Raw genomic sequence first — 6,965 nt, 5'->3', positions numbered from 1 at the left:
CTCAGGTGATTCTCCTTCCAGAGCGTGGCCAGCAGCGTGTGTCTGCCTGGCCATCCAGGCTGGGGACTAACACAGAAGCCTGGGTTATGCCAGCCTCATGACTGTGCAGTGCTGGTCCCTGGAATTCATGTCTCTGGGATTGAACAGGTGAAAGTGAGCGGAGGGGACCTGGCTGCTTCCAGGAATCTGCATCCTCTGTAAATTGAGTATTTTTGCGTCTCGGACTCCGCCATGACTGTGCATCTGTCTCTGTGGAGAGAAAGCAGCTGTCGGCACTGGGAAGATGAACAGTAAGGCTATGAGTGTGACTGCCCAGTCACAGTCTCTGGAGCTCCCTCTGAGCCCTCTGACCTCAGTTCCTGTCCCACATTATCCTCTCTGGTGATAGGGCTCAACTTTGAGACAGCAATGAGGCTGGGCATCCAGACCTGGTGTTGGCGAGTCCCCTTCCTCCCAAGGCCCCAAGGAAGATTCCTTCCCTGCTTCTCCTAGATGCTGCTGGCCTCTGGCAGTCCTTAGTGGTCCTTGGTTTATAGACACACCATTTAAATCCCTGCCTCCCTCTTCATCTTTATCCATCAGCTTTCATAAGGATGCTCACCTTACCCATATAGCATCATCTTAACCAAACCAACAAAGATTTGCAAATAGGGTCTTGTGCAGGGGTTCTGGCTGGGTACAAATTTGCAGAAGCCAAAGGAACACAGTGTAATCCAGTGCTCACCTCTGCATACGTGTTGGACACCCCTACCCCCATTTTGACAGAGTCTCACTACATAGCCCTGGCTGGCCTGAAACTCACCATGAAGACCAGGATGGCCTTGAACTCACAGAGCTCCACATGCCTCTGCCTCTCAAGGGCTGGGATTAAAGGCATGTGCTACCTTGTCCTATTGGGTTGTTGGATTTCTTAAAAAATTTTCAATTAACAAATTTATTTATATATGTGTGGGTGTAGGTGAGAGGTCACATTTTGGGAGATAGTTCTCTCCTGCTACCATGTGGGTGCTGGGAATTGAATCTGGGCTGTCAGGCTTATCAGCAAGTCCTCTTCCCAGCTGGGCCACCTTCCCTGGCCCACAGTGTTGGATTCCTGAGGCCGAACGGTAATATAAATTAGAGACAATGGAGCAGCTTCATATTCACCTCAGGAGAGAAAAGGAGAGAGAGAGAGAGAGAGAGAGAGAGAGAGAGAGAGAGAGAGAGAGAGAGAGAGAGACAGAGAGAGAGAGAGAGAGAGAGAGAGAGAGAGAGAGAGAGAGAGAGAGAGAGAGAGAGAGAGAGAGAGAGAGAGAGAGAGAGAGAGAAGCATGCTCAGTTCCGAGAAGAGCACAGTGCAGAACGGAGCAGTGCAGAGTGGAGCGCGTCCTCAGCACCAAGGACAGCACCAAAGCGGCTGTTTCACCCTGGGATTTTGTTGTGTTTCCTGTTCTTCCTGTTTCTGAGGTGGTGAGGATAATGATGGCAACAGCTGTGAGTGCACACTGTGCCCCTTAGCTGTGGGTGTGAACAGCATCGCTAGGCAGATTTGTCATTGTGCAGACATTAGAGTGTGAGTCTATAACGCTGGATGGTGTACCTGGCCCCACAGTGTAGTCGCCTCCCTCTACACACTGCCCAGTACTTTACTGTCATCGTGACTACGGGTGCAGTCATTGTGCAGTGGTATTTGTGTACCCAAATGTAGAAAAAGACCAATGAAAGTAGTAAGGGGACAGGAGTTCTCAGCTCCACGGTCCTGTGTTGGGCCCACCACCTTATAGATAGTGTGTTGACAGAAAGGTCATTAAGTGATGAGTAACTGTGTTAACAGACATTCATGGTATGGCTGAGGGTGTAGCTTACTTGGTAGAGTGTTGGCCTGGCACGCATGAAGTTCTGGGTTCAGTCCCTAGCATGCATGAGCCAGCATCAGAAGATAAAGGCAGGAGGATCAGAGGCTCAAGGTCACCTCAGCTACATAGCAAGTTCTCGCTTAACCTGGGCTACACAGTCTGTCTCAAAAATAAAACAGTAACTCACCCTAAACTGGGAATCTCACAGGGCCCCATCCTTAGACAAAGACCATGAGTAAGTAATGACTGCTGAAGAGGAAGAATTAGTCTTTCCCGGGGAGGTGCTCTCCATACCAAGTGGTGAGCCCTGAAATAATATACATACATGCAAGCAATACTAGGCATGTATGTATGTAGATCTATAAATCACATAATAAAGAACATATGCATATAGCTATATATTATGCATACATACAAACAATACAGCACACACACACATATATAAAATAAAAAGAGGTCATGAATTTGAGAGGGAGCAAGGCAGGCATGGGGAAGTTTGGAGGGAGGAGAGGAATGGGGAAATAAAGTAATTATATTTTAATTTTTAAAAAATTGCCACCTGTGCCAAGAAACCAAAGTGTAGGTGATGGTCCCGAGACTTGCTGCCAAGCTGGGCACCAGGGAGATGGCTGAGACAACCCCAAGGCCATGCAGGACATCACCTTGGTGGTGGAGGTGCCCTTGCAGCAGGTGTGAGACAAGTTTCAGATCACGTTGGAGATCATTGTAAGGAGCGAAGACATGAGCAGTTGCATTGATGATCTGGAGAACAATATCTCAGACCTCATGACAGGCTGGAGTGGAGAACTGGAAGGTGAAAACAGGATTCCTACCACACACGAGAGGTGAAGGCTGCTGATGTGCACGCTGAATCCAGAACGTCATTTTCCCAAGTGGCTTTCTGCAACTAACTGCTGTGTCGACGGGTTTTAAAGCGTGCATTCTTACCACAGCCTGCGTAGTCTATGGAGTGTCCCCTTATCCCTTCACCCTCCCAGTCTCTCAAACTTGATATTTTCACATCGTGATCAGACTTTTTAAAAATTGCAAAAAAATTCATTAATCAAAAGTTTTTAAAATAAGTATTAAAAAATCCCAAATGACAAATTCAAAACAAAACAAAGAAACTAAACAACCAACTGAATAAATAAATGGACTTCATGAGTGGCTAAGCCATGAACCAGTCGTTTGGAGTGTGTAATAATAGCTCTTTCAGCTTCTGGGAATACAAGTCAAGGTGGGGATGGTCTGTAGAGGTGAAGACATTGCCAGGCAGACACTTCAGAGTCTAGCCCATCCTCTCAGAGTCAGAAAAACCTTGTGCCAGGCCCTGGTCATATGTGTGGTGACTATCCTTCGTCAAATGCGTCTCCAGCATTAAGATGGGGTTTGTGCTCCATTTGGATTGCCCCACAGTTTCCAGAGAGCCTTATCAACTGCTATTTGGACAAGATGGTTTTGCAGAGCTGTAAATGGAGGTGGGAGGAAGGGACTGGGGCCTCAACACCCACAGGCTTTCTCTTTGCAAGCAGAAGAATATCCAGGGAGGCATATCTGCCTCTCAGGAAACCTCATGGAGAGTACAACAGAGGTGGCCAAGGTGGGGAGCTGGGACAACTCTACTGCTTCTATGGCCACTGCATCTGCCTTAAGAATCCTTGGTATGTGGGGAGAAGAGGCTCCTGCTTCACTAACTCCTCTTGGTGGAGAGACTTTCTGGAAGAGCAGCCAGTGCTCCTAACCAATGAGCCATCTCTCCAGCCCTTGCTTGCTTATGCTTTCTAGGTCCATTCATTTTTCCTAGAAGGTTCATGACTTCATTGTTCTTTATAGCTAAGAGTGTATAGCTGAACGATATTCCAATGTGTATACATATCACATTTTACTTATCTGTTCATCTGCTGATGGACGTCTTGGCTGGTTCCATCTCCTTGCTATCATGACTGGAACAGCAATAGATATGAATGTGTAAATATCTCTGCTGTGGGGTATGGAGTTCTCTGGGTACATGCCCAGGGATGGGATGGCTGGGTCATATGGTAGGTAGTTCTACTTTTGATTTTTTGAGCAATCTCCAAACTGATTTCCATATTGGCTGTACTAATGTGCACTCCCACCAGCAGGGAATAAAGGTTCATCCCCTCTCCATGTCCTCTTCATTATGTGTTGCTGGATTCCTTGATGACAGCCGTTTTGGCTGGGGCTAGGTTAGGTGGCATCTCAAAACACCTTTAATTAGGGCTGGAGAGATGGCTCAGAGGTTAAGAGCACCAACTGCTCTTCCAGAGGTCCTGAGTTCAATTCCCAGCAACCACATGGTGGCTCACAACCATCTGTAATGAGATCTGGCACCCTCTTCGTATACATAATAAATAAATAAATAAATCTTTAAAAAACAAAAACAAAAAACACCTCTAATTAGCATCGCCCAACAACTGAGAACATTGAACACTTCTGAAAACACTTACTGGCTACTTGCATGTCTTCATCTGTGGCATTAGCCCATTTGTGAACTGGCAGCTTTGCTCCTTGGGCGTTTGTGCTAGGTTCCTAAGTTCCACATCATCCCTCTGTCTGAGGCATAGCTGCTCCAGACTCCCCCTCCAGTGGGCTACGGGCTCTGCTGTTTCTCCCCCTGTGCAGAAACCTTTGAAGGTAAGGCAGCCTCATCCACCACTTCTCGGTGGTCCCCATGCTGTGAGGGTCACACCAAGGTCTTTCTGACCCAGGACATTGAAGCTCATCCTTGTTTTCTCCTAATAGCTTCAGGCTTTACATTGAGGTCCTTGAGCCACTTCAGATTCAGGCCCCCACCCCCACCCCCGCCACGTGCACCTCCTGTGCACCTCCTTTTTTTCCTGTCTCTTCTTTTGAGAGCAGTTCTCACTAGGTATCTCTGACTGGTCTGGACCTTGCTATATAAACCAGGTTAGCCCTCGAACCCAGAGATCAACCTGCCTCTGTCCCGCGAGTTCTGTTACTAATGGCACGTGCCACCACTCCTGCCTTCTGAGCTGATTTTTGTGTAGGATGAAAAATAAAGATCTGATTTCCTTCTTCTGTGTGGGGATTTCCAGTTTTGCCAGCAGGACTTGTATGGCAAATTTCCCACTGTGTGTTTTTGTTACCGCTGTCAAAAGTTAGGTGGCCACAGCTTTCAAATGTCCACCCTTCCATTCCATTGGTCAATCTGTTTCTGTTGTTGTTTTTATTTTTATTTTTTATTTTTGGTTTTTCGAGACAAGGTTTCTCTGTGTAACATTCCTGGCTGTCCTGGAACTTGCTTTGTAGACTAGACTCGAGCTCACTGAGATCCACCTGCCCAAGAGCTGGGATTAAAGATGTGAACCACCAACCTGGTTTTAATGCCATAACAGGCTGCCATTGTCCCTATAGCACTGTGACATAATTTGAAGTCAGGTATATGATACCTCCAGCTGTGATCTTTCTCTTTAGGATTGCTTTGACTATTTGGGATTTTTTCATTACAATAAGCAGTGGAATTAATACTTTTATTTTGTTCCCCCAAACTGGTATAACCTACTTCACAGTAGTTCACTTACATTTTATAAAAATTAAGCTTTTAAGTGGCAAATATAGTGAAGAAAATTTTGAAAATGTAACTTAAAAGTTGTTTCAGGAAAAAAAAAAAACCTTTGCCAGAATATACTAACGTCTTAGTAATACTAGTGTCTACTCCATGTAAAGAAGCAAAGTTTGCAGAGACTGAAACCTTGAAGTTCAGTGCTGCCTTAATTACAGATGAAGATATGTAGCCCAGTGTCCTTCCACTTATGAAAATATCTGTTTTAGATTTTTACTTTTGAATAGTGTGTGGATGTGTGGGCTTCCATGAGCGCAGTTACCCTTGGAGGCCAGAAGAGGGCATCACATCCCATGGAGCTGGAGTTAACAGGCCGCTGTGAACTGTCCGCTGTGGGTGCCGCAGCTAAACTCTGGGCCTCTGCAAGAGGAGCAGGCGTTCTTCACCACTGAGCCGTCTCCATCCACCACTTTCTGAAAACATTTTAAAAGAAAATGTGTGTAGTAGAGCATGGTTCTGAAGTACTCATCGTCCACAAACATTTACTACAGCACAGTTTGTTCACAGACACTGAGTTTAAAAGCCTCAAAGGTGAGTTTGGATGCTCTGGGTGTATTTTGTTAGAGACGTCCTGGGATTCCAAAACTGCTGTGACTACAGGCTCTCAGGAAACACAGATGCAGCCGATTGCCATGCGAGAGAACGGTGCCATGCGAGAGAACGGTGCAGCTGCCCGGGTGCAGGTGCGGTGGCATGCAGAGGGAAGCGGGGACCAGAAGAGCCCAGCAGGCACGTACACCTTTGCAGATCAAGGGCAGGAGCTGCATTTCCATGGGAGGAAAAACAGGGCACGAGCCGCATTGGGAGCTTGAGGTCCTGTCCCCGCCACGGCAGCCACGGAAAGACTTCCACCGTGGGAAGGTGTTAGAGCTTTTTAGTGACAATCAACTTCAAAGCCGTTCTGACTGAAAGGGCAGTGATTTGAGACTCTGGGGAGCTCCGAGCCCGGGGCCTTCAGGCCTGGGACAGGCTTCAGAAGTAAGTGAAGACTTCCTCAGGGTCCGACTTTGATCTGGGGCCTGAGATGAGCACAGCTCCTGTGGGTGTACAGGAAACTGCTGAATAGGAGACAACGGGGCGGTGCACCTTGAGGTGGGGCGCACTCACTGATGTCATTGCAGTTTACAAATCCCTCCGACAGACAGACTCCATCCAGCCTCAGTGCAATCCCCTCCACAGACCATAGAGGGGGCTAGTTTCAGTTCCGTGTCAAACGCTGGGCCAACCACCACCATGATCAGGAACACAAATCCCAGCACAGAGGTAGGCCCGAATCACGTGACTGCCATGTGACTTGCACGGAGTGCTGGAGGGAGGCATGGCGTGCTGGGAGGAGAAGGAAGCCCTGCTCCACCCAGAAGAGAACTTTGCTAAAGGAAAGGGCAGCGCTCTCTTTCTTTTTTGAGAACAACAGATACGGCCATGGGAAGGGGCTGACCCAGATGGTCCGCATCGATTACCGATTACCGGGCAGGCAGCCAGGTGGAGACTGGGCCTGCTGCTGGGCAAGCCTACCACCGCCATGA

Source organism: Onychomys torridus, chromosome 15 (assembly GCF_903995425.1).
Source record: "Onychomys torridus chromosome 15, mOncTor1.1, whole genome shotgun sequence".
NCBI classification, from domain to species: Eukaryota; Metazoa; Chordata; class Mammalia; order Rodentia; family Cricetidae; genus Onychomys; species Onychomys torridus.
This window is presented reverse-complemented; position numbering follows the sequence as displayed.